Raw genomic sequence first — 14,249 nt, 5'->3', positions numbered from 1 at the left:
CAAACAGTGGCAATAGGGCGTGGCAGGCCAGGCGAGCAGCTGAGTCCCAGAGGTAGAAACCGAGGCAGATGGTAAGTGGCCTGCGGGGGTGGTGGAGGGGGCAGCGGTGATGGTTGGGGGGGGGAATAGATGGACCAGGCGGCAGGCTCCACGCCACACCCCCTGTGCCCCCACAAACACAGTCTAAACCCCCACCACTAAAGCACAGTTAAAGAGTTACTCAGTCTTTGATGGCCCCCTCCACAGTGGTCTCCAGAGTCCCGTGCGCTCCCCCAGCAGCCGGTGGTCTCTTCTCAGTCCTCTTCTTCCTCCTCCAGGCTCCAGCAGCTCCCCAGGGCAAACACAGCTCCAGCAGCAGCAGCCCCAGCAACCCTGGTGACCAGGCAGGAAGGACCCCCCACAGGTGGTAGCTGTAGTGGTGGTGGTGGGGTCCTTGCTTCTCCCTCCAAGGTCGGGGAGTGAGGGCTAGCCAGCAAGGCCTTCTCCACCCGCACTCAGCAGCAGTCCAGGGAAGGAGCACTCCAGCCAGCAGCAGCCCAGGAAGGGAGAAGGAGCTCCAGCCAGCAAGGCAGCCAGAGAAAGGGGGGAGCGCTCCAGCCAGCAGGGCAGCCCAGGGATACAGAGCGCTCCTGCCCTGAAGGGGTTAAAAATAGCCCAGGAGAGGGCTGTGGCTGGGGCAAGAAGCCTGGGCTGATTGGGGAGTGTAGGCTCAGCTGTGGCCATGCCCCAATCAGGCCCAGCTGGCTCCTATAAGAGGCAGGGAGCCAGTCTGTCTCCCTCTGCCTGTAGAGGGAGAAGGGCCTGGCTGCAGGGAGCTAGACACAGGGTACCTGAGTGGAGCAAGGCTGGGGAAAGGCAGAGGAGCTGGGGAGCTCCAGCCTGGAAAGCCCCAGGCTGCAGCCTAGCATAAGGCCAACAGGTACTGGGGCACCCCAGGGGTAGGCAAAGGCAGTGGGTCCAAACCCTGCTTTGCCAGTGTTGAATGGTGTCGGAGAAAAACTCAGTTCTCGCTTTTTCTTTGGGTGCAGCAAAATCAAATACTTTATTATTTCTCCAGTAATTACAATGGAGGAAGAGAGTGTCCTAGGACACAAGGTCGCCCCAGTCCCGGACAGGTCTCTCAACTGGTAAACAATTACAGCAAGCATTTATACCTTTGTTACAGACAATAACAAGCAATAATACAGACAATAATGAGCAACAGCTGCATTTTGTTTATACATAAGCCATCCGGCTATCTTATTTTTTCACTTCTAGGAAACACCAGTCTGCATATTTGGTTATCAGTTACAAGGTCGTAATAACTTTTTACACTGTTTCTTTCCCTCTCGCCTCACACCAGCCTTGCTTCTACAAGTCTCACGTCATTAGGGTTACAGTGTGGCCTGACTCTTGCTAACTGACTGACATGCATTAAGATCCCCTTCAAATCCTTATTAATTCTTTCCCTGCTTCCACACTCCCCACTTTTGTACTTCTAGTACAACAGATATTTTCAAATCTCTATTTGCATTAAACCATGGATTTCAGATTCTACATCAGATGTTTCAACCTTAGGGGTTTTCATTGGATGTAATGACAATGCATGATTAGTATGGACATAAAAGGCATTACTTTTAGTACATCCTTTACAACAACAACATAATTCTAAGCTAACTAATATCAATACAAGCAATAACATTTCCATAGCAATAATATAATGGGGTTGTTATACAGTTTTGGTCACAAAGCACAATACATCATACTTAGTACATAAGTGGTGGTTTTAACATACACACAGCTATCATTAACTTGAAAAAGGAGGTGTCCTGTCAGGATAGTTCCTTGTCCTCTACCCTTCCAGCAAACGTTATCATGAACAGTGACAACTTCCCCTGGCTTCAGTTTATAGATACACTGAGCTGTGGTGGTTCTAACGGCCAAAATGTCCATTGACTCTCTATTCTTATCCAAAATGTCAGGTGTTATTCTAGGGGCACTGACTATAAATCAGTTAGGTATACCAAGTGGTCTAATTTCCCAGATGTCACGGTACATAATTCAGTCCCACATTCATCCTCCCCATGGACCCGGCAGGATTCGGTATGTGGGAGCCCACACCCCCCTAACCGGTCCAGATGCTTGGAAGGAGCACTGTAAATGTTCACACTTCCACCCAGAAAGTATCCAAGTATGTCTCCCTGACCACAGATCAGATGGTTCTCCTGATGCGTCTGTAAGGGCAGTGGGCCAAGTCTGGTCTATATCCCACTGCAATGCCTTCCCAGCCTCAGTGATATTCAATACCATCTCTGTCAGTAACTTCTGGGTCATAGAACTAAGGGTGGAAATGACATGTAACTCACCAACTCCAGCCTGTACTTGGGTTAGTTGAGCTCCAGAAATAAGGCTAGTGGTCTTTTCTAGTTGGCCCAATTTCTCATCATGTTCTTGGCTTTTAAGAATATTCTAAATGGCTGCTGCACTATTGGCCCCAGCCCACAGGGATCTGCTCAATTCCCCCTTTTTCCAGAAGAAATAACCCACGCTCTCTGTTGTGCCAATCTAATGGCAGCCTCTTGTGAGCAATTTGGGTATGTAAAAGTGATCTGAAAACTGGATAAGGGCAATGTCATTTAAAATCCAATTAGGGAGGGCAATACATACTGAAGGATTTATCCAGAACACAGGGCGCAGCCTGTAGAATAAACCCCAAAATCCAATCAATACCACATTCCCAAGCAGGGGTCCCACAAATTTCTTCCTGTCAGTGTATAATTCTTTGTTTCTTCACCAGGGTCAGTTCTTAATGTCCTTTTTGGTCAGGAATTCCTGGACTTTGGCAATGTCAGTGGAGTTAGTATTTCTTCTTCTTTCCCAAAACAGTTGTGGTTCAGCATTCTACGGGGGAGAGGTTGCCAGCACATCACCCTGTAATGGTTTTGCTTTTTTCTAGAAAAGTTTAAAGGCACAGTAGATCTGTCAGTGGACAAGGGAGAGGTTAACGAGCACTTCACCTTGTCCTTTTTCCCTGCTGTCCAGAAGGCACAGTGGAGCTAGAAGAAGGAATAGGCTAATCATGAGTAGGAGAATCCTCCCAAGGTGGAGGGGTCTTTTTGTAGTAAGAATCATGGGTCCAGGCAGGTAGTCCTTGACACTTCACAGCAGTGTTGGTGGTTAACAGGACTTGGAAAGGGCCTTTCCAGCGTGGAGCCAAGGCAGTCTTTCGTTGATGGATCTTTATGTAGACCCAGTCTCCTGGTTCCAACGAGTGGCAAGGTTGCACAGGATCCTTTGGTAGTGCTTCCTTCACCTGTGTATAAAAAGACTTAACACATTTCATTAGTGCCTGACAATACTTAAGCATTATGTTATCCATCAAATGAATGTCCATCTGAGCTAGGGTTAGTGGGGGTGCAGCTGGTAGTCGCATTGGGCATCCTGTCAAAATTTCATGAGGGCTGAGTCCAGTTTTTCAATTGGGAATGGCTCTCATCCTCATCAGTGCCAAAGGAAGGGCATCTGGCCACTTTAAGTTTGTCTCAGCACAAATCTTGGCCAGTTTATTTTTTAAAATCCCGTTCTGGCGTTCCACTGTCCCAGCAGACTGTGGGTGGTGAGGGCAGTGAAGGTTGTGCTGGATCTGCAAAGCTGCACATAACTCCTTTACAATCTGTCCAGTAAAATGAGTTCCACGATCACTGTTGACACTCACAGGGATGCCAAAACGTGGTACAAAATCTTTAAGCAGAAGTTTCACAACAGTCCTGGCATCTGCTTTCCTGCAGGGAAAAACTTCAACCCAATTGGTAAATACATCAACTAAAATTAATACATATTCATAACCACAACATTTAGACATTTGAATAAAATCAATCTGAATATTTACAAAAGGTCCCCAAGGAGGAGGGTGGGCTGCCCGCTTAGCTTTATCAGCTTTATCAATGTTGTGTTGTTGACAAATCACACAGTGTTGACAGTAGGAATGTGCTACAGAAGGGAAACTGGGTGCACACCAATCTTGTTTAACTGCAGCAACCATCCCCCCCTTTCCTTGGTTGTCAGCCAAGTCTTAGCTGTGAGCGGTGTCCTTGACTGGGGCCAGCGCTTTATCCTTAGACTGAGCATGTTAGCTATTCTTTTTTCTTCCCTTCTTGGCTTCTTTTAACCTACAAAGGAAACTTCCACTCTTCACTCATACACCTTTTTCCATACCATGAACACATGTTATACAGTACATTAGTCTTACTATTCAATGTATGCCACATATACCCTTTCACTAAAATAACTTTATTACAGAGCTTTGGAGCAACAAGCCAGGACAAGCACACCCACTTTGAGGAGTTCACTCAATATAACCTCTAGTCCAATAGCTTCCCACCATCCCCAGCCCTCTGGCTAGAAATCTGAGGTAGCCAGAAGGATCCCATGTACAATATGGGGAGTGGGTTAACTTTTCATGTCCTTGCTTCCAAAGACTGTTGGTATGCAAATTTTAACAATTTTCAATTAAAAGATTTGGCCAATGTAGTTTCTTTCTCTTACTTAAGAAAATGTATTAGACTTTAGTATATCACATTTTCCTGATTTATCCAAACACTTTGTATTCTAAGTTGAACAAAACAAGTATCTGCATTTCAATCCAACACTTCCGCTTGATTTCAAACCAGACCATCCCATGAAAATATTAAACACAACAATTCTGGCCACGAGACAAACACCACAAGACAGGACATAGAACACAAAACATAATTCCTATTATGCCAGTAAATGTATGGTACATTAAATGCTGTTCAGCTGGCATCAGTTTTCTTTGATTATCTGAAAGACAAAAACAGAGGTCTACCCCTTCTGGGCAGTCAATTATTACTTAAAATATACAAATACCCTTGTTGATTTCAGGCAAAACAGAGGAATTACCCCATATTTTCTTGTATGTATTTCATAGGCAGCCCAGGTTTCAGTGGCTGCTACCTTATCAGTTAGATAATTTGCATTAATACAGATGCTTTCTGGGTTGATTCTGGATCCAAAGCTATTCACAGCTTAAAGATTCTTACCTTAAAAGGGACATAATTAACTTTACCAGAATTTTGATGGCTTTTTTTCTTCTAACTCCTGCTTTCAAATACTGAAAGAAAAGCACTTCTTATAGTGCCCCTTAGAGCCTAATAAGGATTTTAATTACATAGCACTGTATACATTCTTTAGCTAATTCAACAAAATTGTTTATAGCCAAATGATTGCAATATAAGAATTTCTTTGCCTGAATCTATTTACAAACATTTCAAAGACACCAAGAACCTTCCTCTTCAGCATTTTTACAAAGTTCAACTGCTGTTCCCTCCAGCAACTACAGAGTTAACTCTTCACTCTCCCTTAAATCACTTGCTTAAATCACTTATCAATTCAAATCACCATTCCAAATATTCTTCTGGGTATTTGAAATCCCCATGCTTATACTTACTTACTCCTTCCTTCCACTGCACCCTCAAAAGTTTCCAACCTGTTTTCCAATCTCTCTGTCTGTTGCCTGCCCGCCTGGGCCCGATCCTGCTTTTCTGGCTGAACTGTCCCTTCCATGGGCACTGGTTTGTTCCACTACCAGTTTAGCTAGGAGGGTGGGCTTCTCAACTAGCCCCCACCCTTCCTGGTCTCTTCTCTTAAACATTCTTACTCACAAGGCTATTCGAGTTCTCCCTCATGAGGCTTGCCACCTGGGCAAAAATACATGGCCATTGGGTAAAGGCCATTTACTTAACATATAATCCAAACCACTTTAGGGGGTTTATCCAGAGACCCACCCATTTGTCTGCTGACACTTAAACAGAAAAGAAAATTACACAGAGAGCAGAGAGAATTACAGTCTAAGCCAGATTTTCCTACTTCTATTACATTGCCCGTTACAGGGGGCGGGACAGAAGGATCTCAATACAACCTCAGAGCTTCATCGCACACATAGCTTCCACTCTGAGGAATTACGAACGAGAAGTTCAGTTCCGCCCACACACCTAACTCCCAAATGAACAGAGCAGAAAAACAATAGTAACCAGTTAAACAGAACAGAACCAAAACCAGATAGTGTTTCCTTATTCTATTAGGGCTTACCTTTAATCATGCAATCCTTAACATATAACACAAACAAAGCAAACATAAAATAACAAGGGTAAAACAGATAGATGGTGTAAATTCTGCAGGGCTCCCCCATTCTCAATTGCTCACCAAACTGTGACAAATTTCTGTTACCAATCTCTCTCTCATGTCAGGTGATCAGGCTGACATTGCAGGACATTGGGGGAAGATAAAACACACCATATAACCAAATTTTAAAGCTTCATTAAAACAATAAAACAACAATGGAGAGTGTTGGGAACGCTCTCACGTCACTCAGGAAAAACATGAATGCCCCAAGCCTTAAGCCACTTTAATACTCACACATGTCCAGACTGGCCACGTCTGTGTATAACGTTCAAAGAAGGGGAATAGGTGTGTAAGCAGAGTCAGGATGAGCCCCACCCTGACATCTGGTGGTAAATTATGGGGAGTGCGGAAAGAAGTTTCGGTTATTTGCATTGGCACTCCCACCCCACTTAGCATACCGCAAAGCAGCATGGGATGATTATTTTCACAGCTGTGGGACCCCCAATTTCGTTGTTATTGGGGCAGGAGCAATGAAATGTTGTCACCCTGATTGGGTAAATGGGAAACTACAAAATTGTCTTGTGATGGGAGGTTTCATTGTCAGCAGGATAGCGCTTGCTAGACGGGGACATGGGTTCCAAAACCCCTTGGAGAGAGAGGCTGGGGACAGGTATCTGTACTTGGTGGTGCAGGCTCCTTGTGTGAGCCAGAAGCACCAGTTCCACCTATGCTTCTCTCCACTGTGGAATATCAGAGTTAATTTTTGATTCCCTTAAGAATCTAAATGCAGGTTACTGAGCTGAATTCACTGGTACTGGGGCTCCCCTACTATGAGCTGAAATCACTGAAGAGCTGGACTTGCTGAGCTGGACTTGCTGAGCTGAGAGCACTGTGCTAATGAGTGGAGCTGAAATCACTGAAGAGCTGGACTTGCTGAGCTGAGAGCACTGTGCTGATGAGTGGGGGAGCCTGAAGCAATACTGGCAGAGCGGAGTGGAGCAGTTTGTGCAGCCACTGGGTGAGTGGAGCTGAGCAGCTCGTGAGGACGGCTGGAGCGTATCACAGGACAGCTGGTGGACCAGAGCAGCTGGCAGAGTGGAGCAGCCCACAGAGTAAGCGGAGCTGAGCTGTTTGCGGGGACGACTAGTGGAAGCAGAACCCCACGAAGAGGCAGGGCAGTTGGCCCCGAACCACGTAAGGTGCCCCTTTCTACCTAGGCTGGGGAGGGGGACCCCTGCAAAGAGACTCTTGAACTCTGGGCTGCCTGACCCGGGACAGAGACTTTTGAATTGTGGGACTTTTGGGACTGTGGGTGATTTGGGGAGTTGCTGGACTCAAGGGCCCAGAGAGAAGGACACGGCCCAAGTTGCTGGGGTGGGTCTTTGCTCACGGTTTGACCTATGAATTCCAGTTGAGGTATTTTCCTAATTTCATGCTTGTTGTTGTTTATCTTATGTAATTAAACCTTTTCTGCTACACCAAGAGTCTGTGCTTGCGAGAGGGGAAGTATTGCCTCCTTGAGGCGCCCAGGGGTGTATGTAAGATTTTCCCAGGTCACTGGGTGGGGGCTCGAGCTGGTTTGCATTACGTTGTGGGGAAGGGACCCCTAGGTATTGAACCTGGCCCTTGCTGCTATCGTTTCAGCCTGGCAGAGGGGTTACAGGTGGATGGGAGATTATCCTGTATACAGCTTGTCCAGAATTTCCAACATGCTTCCGCTCTTGGGACGGCTGTTCTTTTACACCCTGGACTCTCCTGCGGTGTCTCTTTTAGAGATTCCAGTCCAGGTCGGCTGCCTGTGGCTTCTCCAGTGTCACCAAGCCACACCGGCTCTGGGGTTGCAAAGACTGTTGGATCTCACTGGACAGTTAAGCTTTGCAAATGTAATCTCAGTTCTGTAACTTGTATTGCCTTTGGTTTGCCTCTGTCTATATTTCTTTCACAGCCAGCTGGGGCCGAAAGCAGTTTTTCTTTGTACTTAGCATAGTCTGCGTTGATTCTTGACCTTGAACATAGACCAACTTTCTTTTTATCTCTGGGCCAAGCTGAATTTCAAATTAACCTGTTCTTAGACAAATTGTTCACACTGTGTCAGAGGCTTTTCTTTGGTGATTAAAAGCTCCTCTGAGATGTATGATCTTATCTAGATTGAAGGTACCTTCTAATGGGCATTGTTTAGATGGATCTTCACGCGTGTAAAGATTCCAATTCTCTAAATACCTGCAGGTTTTCGGACCATAATGTACGTACATGTAATATGCTGGGGTACCCTTAGGGGGTAAGGTGGAATGTTTAGACTGTCCCTCCCCCATTTTCCACTTACACACACAGGGAGGGTGCCCTGTCCGCGCTAGCGGCTCATAAACTAAGGATCTCTCCCTACAGGGCACTCACACAGGAGAGACTAACGAGGATGACCATGACTCTCCTACACCTCCCTTCAGCAAAGAGCGTCGGCTAGTCTCTGGGAGACGGCGCCGCTTACTCTGATTGCATCCAGTGAGATGACCAGACTGTCAGTAGCCCACACGGAAGGGAAAGGGGAGGGAAGATGGGTTCACACGCTTCTAGACCCAGGTAGCTTCCTCACCGGACGATGCCAGGCCGAGTCAGCCCACCGTGGGTCGGATCTCCTAAAGATCCACTAGTTACCGGGCTTGCGTTAGAGTAGTCCTGGTCACGAGCTTTCGCTTCACAGGGTACTCTGGGCGTCTTCTGGTAACAGTCACTCACACTGGTGTACACACACACACACCCCCAGGCCTCTTTTTTTCTCTTTTTTTTTAACCACGATGCATCTTTACCTGGTCCGGACCCAATACCATGAGGCGGTATGACAACCCCTCTTGAGGCGGTAAAAACCCCTCAGCACCAATGCATTACCTAATGCAGGGTGATCTGTCGGGTTGGAGGGGGGTTACCAGTGGAGTTTCTCAAGGTTCAGTTTTGGGTCCGATTTTATTTAATCTATTTATCGCTGACCTCGGAACCAAAAGTAGGAGTGGGCTGATAAAGTTTGCGGATGACACCAAGTTGGGAGGTATTGCCAATTCGGAAAAGGATCGGGATATCCTCCAGGGAGATTTGGATGACCTTGTAAACTGGAGTATTAGTAACAGGATGAAATTCAATAATGAGAAGTGTAAGGTTATGCATTTAGGGATGACTAACAAGAATTTTAGTTATAAGCTAGGGACGCACCAGTTGGAAGTAACGGAGGAGGAGAAGGACCTAGGAGTCCTGGTTGATCGTAGGATGACTATGAGTAGGCAATGTGATGTGGCCGTTAAAAAAGCTAATGTGGTCTTGGGATGCATTAGGCGAGGTATTTCTAGTAGAGATAAGGAGGTGCTAGTCCCGTTATATAAGACGTTGCTGAGACCTCATTTGGAGTATTGTGTGCAGTTTTGGTCTCCCATGTTTAAAAAGGATGAATACAAACTGGAACGGGTACAAAGAAGGGCCACTAGAATGATCCGAGGAATGGAAAGCCTGTTGTATGAAAGGAGACTTGAGGAGCTCGGTTTGTTTTCCTTAACCAAAAGAAGGATAAGAGGAGATATGATTGCACTCTTTAAATATATCAGAGGGATAAATACCAGGGAAGGAGAGGAATTATTTCAGCTCAGTGCTAATGTGGACACGAGGACAAACGGATATAAATTGTCAGTCAGGAAATTTAGGCTTGAAATTAGACGAAGGTTTCTAACCATCAGAGGAGTGCAATTCTGGAACAGCCTACCGAGGGAAACAGTGGGGGCGAAGGACCTCCATGACTTTAAGATTAAGCTGGATAAGTTTATGGAGGGGATGGTATGATAGGATAACGGGTTTAGTCAATAGGTCAATAATGTGCCACACTGGTAATTAGTACAAAGGGTCAATGTTGGGATATTGTTAGCCTTTTCCAGAGGGTCTGGCTGGAGAGTCTTGCCCACATGCTCGGGGTTCAGCTGATCGCCATATTTGGGGTCAGGAAGGAATTTTCCTCCAGGGTAGATTGGCAGTGGCCCTGGAGGTTTTTCGCCTTCCTCCGAAGCATGGGGCAGGGGTCACTTGCTGGTGGATTATCTGCTACTTGAAGTCTTTAAATCATGATTTGGAGCATTCAACAGCAGAGTCAAGGGAGAGAATTAGTTCAGGAGTGGGTGGATCGGCTTATGTGGCCTGCATCTTGCAGGAGGTCAGACTAGATGATCATAATGGTCCCTTCTGATCTTGAATTCTATGAGAATAATGCATTTACCTATGCATTACCTTGTTGGCCAACTCATCAGTTCCCAGTACTGCTATAAACTAACTTTATTGGGGCCTTTCCCCAATACCACTTGCATCTGATCTTGCTGCACAGTCAATAAGTTCAGATGGCGTGAGCCCAACAGAGACAGACGTCCCCACGGACAGTCCTCCTCCGATACCCCAATAGAGATTTCAAAAGGTCTCATACCTCTCATGTGGCGCCATGGGGTTCGAAGGGGAATGATCCGTAGTAGCCGTCTGTGGGTCTGTGGGCGTTGCCATCCCGGACGAGCCCCCAAATTGTCGGAGAAAAACTCAGTTCTCACTTTTTCTTTGGGTGCAGCAAAATCAAATACTTTATTATTTCTCCAGTAATTACAATGGAGGTAGAGAGTGTCCTAGGACACAGGGTCGCCCCAGTCCCGGACAGGTCTCTCAACTGGTAAACAATTACAGCAAGCATTTATACCTTTGTTACAGACAATAACAAGCAATAATACAGACAATAATGAGCAACAGCTGCATTTTGTTTATACATAAGCCATCCTGCTATCTTATTTTTCTCACTTCTAGGAAACACCAGTCTGCATATTTGGTTATCAGTTACAAGGTCGTAATAACTTTTTACACTGTTTCTTTCCCTCTCACCTCACACCAGCCTTGCTTCTACAAGTCTCACGTCATTAGGGTTACAATGTGGCCTGACTCTTGCTAACTGACTGACATGCATTAAGATCCCCTTCAAATCCTTATTAATTCTTTCCCTGCTTCCACACTGGTGTGTATGCTACAGTCTGCCCCAGGGAGCCGGGGCTAGATGGTGACTTGCAGTAGCCATATTCTGAGACGAAGTGGGGATAGTGGGTGGGGGTTCCCCTGGAATGGGGAGACCCAGAATTGTGGGGGTACTGCTGGGGGGGGGAGCACCCTAGTTAAAGGGGCACCGGAGTCCAGGGAGGGACACGGGGGCCAGAGGACAGGTGGATCACCAGCCTGCAGAGGGTGCTCCGGAGCTGGAATGAGCTAATTCCTGGAAGTCACCAGCAGGAGGTGCTGCAGGGGTGAGTCCGCACCTCTTACATACTCCTTTAGTGATAGACTCAAGGAGCTCAATCTATTTAGCTTTAGAAAGAGAAGGTTAAGGAGTGACTTGAGGACAGTCTATAACTACTCACATGGGGAACAAATTTTGATAATGGGTTCTTCACGTTGGCAAACAAAGGTATAACAAGCTTCAATGGGGAAAAATGAAGCTAGATTAATTCAGACTGGTAATAAGGCATACATTTTTAATGGTAATTTTAATTAACCATTCGAACAATTTACCAAGGGTTGTGGTGGATTCTCTGTCACTAGCTATTTTAAAATCAAGATACACTCTGGTTCAAACAGAGACTATTTTGGGGAACGGGACCGGGAGCGTCGTACGTGCGGTCTGTCCGGAGAGGGCGGCCGGAGCATCATGGCCGGTTTTCCTGCCGACATGACAGCCCGCGCCGGTGGTGCCGGGGGCCAGAGGCTCGGTGCCTCTATGAGCTGTATTAGCTCGCGCGCCGAGGAGAATGTCTCCGGCATAGATGGCAGCCGGGGCTCGACCACGGTCGGTGCCGGGGAGCGTGGCGGTGCCGGACTCGATGGCCCTTGCGGCGCCGGAGTCAAAGGCCCGGTGCACGTCTTGTGCACGGCCACCGCAGGGGCCGCAGGTGGCGCAATCGTCTTCGCTGAGTCCTCAGCGCGGGCCTTAGCAAGTGCCTTCGCCAGTTTGTGTTTTTTAGAAGGTGAGAGCGAGTGGTGCCGGGTCTTCGGAGCCACTGGCTGAGGCTGCGGAGCCGCGGTGCCGGAGCGGCTCGGGGCCGCCAGTGTGCTCTGCACCGATGAAGCCCTCGGTGCCGGCGCGGACGGTGCCGGGGGCTGGAGCGACGCCTCCATTAGGAGTTGTTTTAATCTAATGTCCCGCTCCTTACGAGTTCGCGGCTTAAAGGCGGAACAGATCAAACACTTATCTGTTCGGTGACCTTCTCCAAGGCAGCGGAGGCAGGCGTCGTGTGGGTCTCCGATTGGCATAGGCCTCTGGCAAGATGCGCAGGGCTTAAAGCCCGGTGCCTTGGGCATGAGCCCGCACCGGGGGAGGAAAGGGAGGGGATACCCCCCTTAACCTTATCCTAAACCTAACTAACTAACTATCAAAAACTATCTACACTAAGTACTAAACGAACTATATACAGAGAACAGTAGCGAGAGCTAGGGTAGTGGAGGACAGAGAGCACTCCACAGTTCCAACTGGCCGTCACGGGCGATAAGAAGGAACTGAGGAGCAGACGGGCCGGCTGGGGTATATAACAGGCGCCATAGCGGCGCCACTCCAGGGGGCGCCAGCCGGCCCGCCGGAGTTGCTAGGGTAAAAAAGTTCCGAAGAGCCGTGCACGCGCGGCGCGCACACCTGACTGGAATGGATAGGAGCAACACATCTCGAAGAACAACAGTTACTATGGTGAGTAACCGTCTTTTATGCAGGAGGTCAGACTGGATAATCACAATGGTCCCTTTTGGCCTTGGAATCTAAGTAACTAGGAATCTAATAATAGGATTACACAGGTGTATTATGGCCCCGAGTTTGGCTCATTGTAGCTAGCACCTGGTCTGAAATATAGCGCTAGGTCTCTGGGGGTGGGGGTAGATGAAATTCCCACAGCTTCATAACTGCTAAAGAAAACTTATTAGAAGTGTGATCAGTGATAAGTGTTCTTTAATATCATATGTTTGTACAGGTGAAAAAGCACAAAAAGTTTCTTCTGGACATACTGAGCAGGGCCTTAAATGACACTTTCAGTTCTGAAGTCATTGGCGAGAGCATGAAAGCACCAGCCAAAGTCCTGAAGGAGAAGGATGTAGGCTCTTCCTTCAGAGACCTCACCCAACAGATCCGGACCTACTTTGACAATGTATGTGAACAGAACTCTCCAACCCCAGTTCAACTGATCTTGATTAGACTCCATTTACAATGTGTGATGTGCACTGCCTGGGCATTGCTCATGTCAGAGTGAAGAGATTTTAGGCCCCAGGGAAGAGAGGTGTTTTATGGAGGAGTGTAGTGGGGTGAACACCTGCTCCAGCCCGGAAGGGGTTGGAAAAGCCCTGCAGAGGGCTGGGGCTGGGCAAAGGAGTAAAACCTCAGCTGATTAGGGGAAGTGGCTGCAGCTGGGGCCATGCCCCAAACTAAGCAACTGGGTCTTATAAGAAGGCCAGGGAAGCCAGAGGGAGCAGTCTCTCTCTGACTTGAGAGGGAGACAGGCCTGGCTGCTGGGGAACTCACCCAGGGGACCTAGAGAGAGGCAGGGCTGGGGAAAGGCCTTAGGAGTTGGGAAGCCCTAGGCCAGCAACTCCCCAGGCTGCAGGACCTAGTTCTAGGCCTCCTAGGTATTGGGCTTGCAGAGGGGCAGCCGGAGGGTGGGTAAAGGCAGCCAGTCCAAACCCCTTGTTGCCTGTGATGATCGGCTGATAGACTGCAGTCTGCCCCAGGATGTGGGGGCTAAACAGAGACTGGCAGTAGCCACGACTGAGGCGACGTGGGGATAGGGGATGGAGGTTCCCCGGGGGGGGGGGAAACGCAGTGAGACTGTGGAGTACTGCAGGAGGCAGAACCCTGAGACAAGGGCACGGGGTCCTGGGAGGGACACGGGGGCCAACGGCAAGCGGATCACCGGCCTGCAGAGGGCGCTCCTGGGTTGAAGAAGCTAATTCCCAATGACGACCAGCAGGAGGTGCCGCAGGGGTGAGTCTGTGCCGTGCTACAAGGAGGAGAACATTAGGAGGGTGGGGATGACATCCTTGCTCCCACAGTCTCACTCTTCTGTTCTTCTATATTTCCACTGAGAACCTCAAAGAAAGTC

Source organism: Mauremys mutica, chromosome 1, assembly GCF_020497125.1.
Source record: "Mauremys mutica isolate MM-2020 ecotype Southern chromosome 1, ASM2049712v1, whole genome shotgun sequence".
In the NCBI taxonomy this organism is placed as follows: Eukaryota; Metazoa; Chordata; order Testudines; family Geoemydidae; genus Mauremys; species Mauremys mutica.
The sequence above is the reverse complement of the archived record's forward strand: the minus strand, read 5'-3'. Positions refer to the sequence as shown.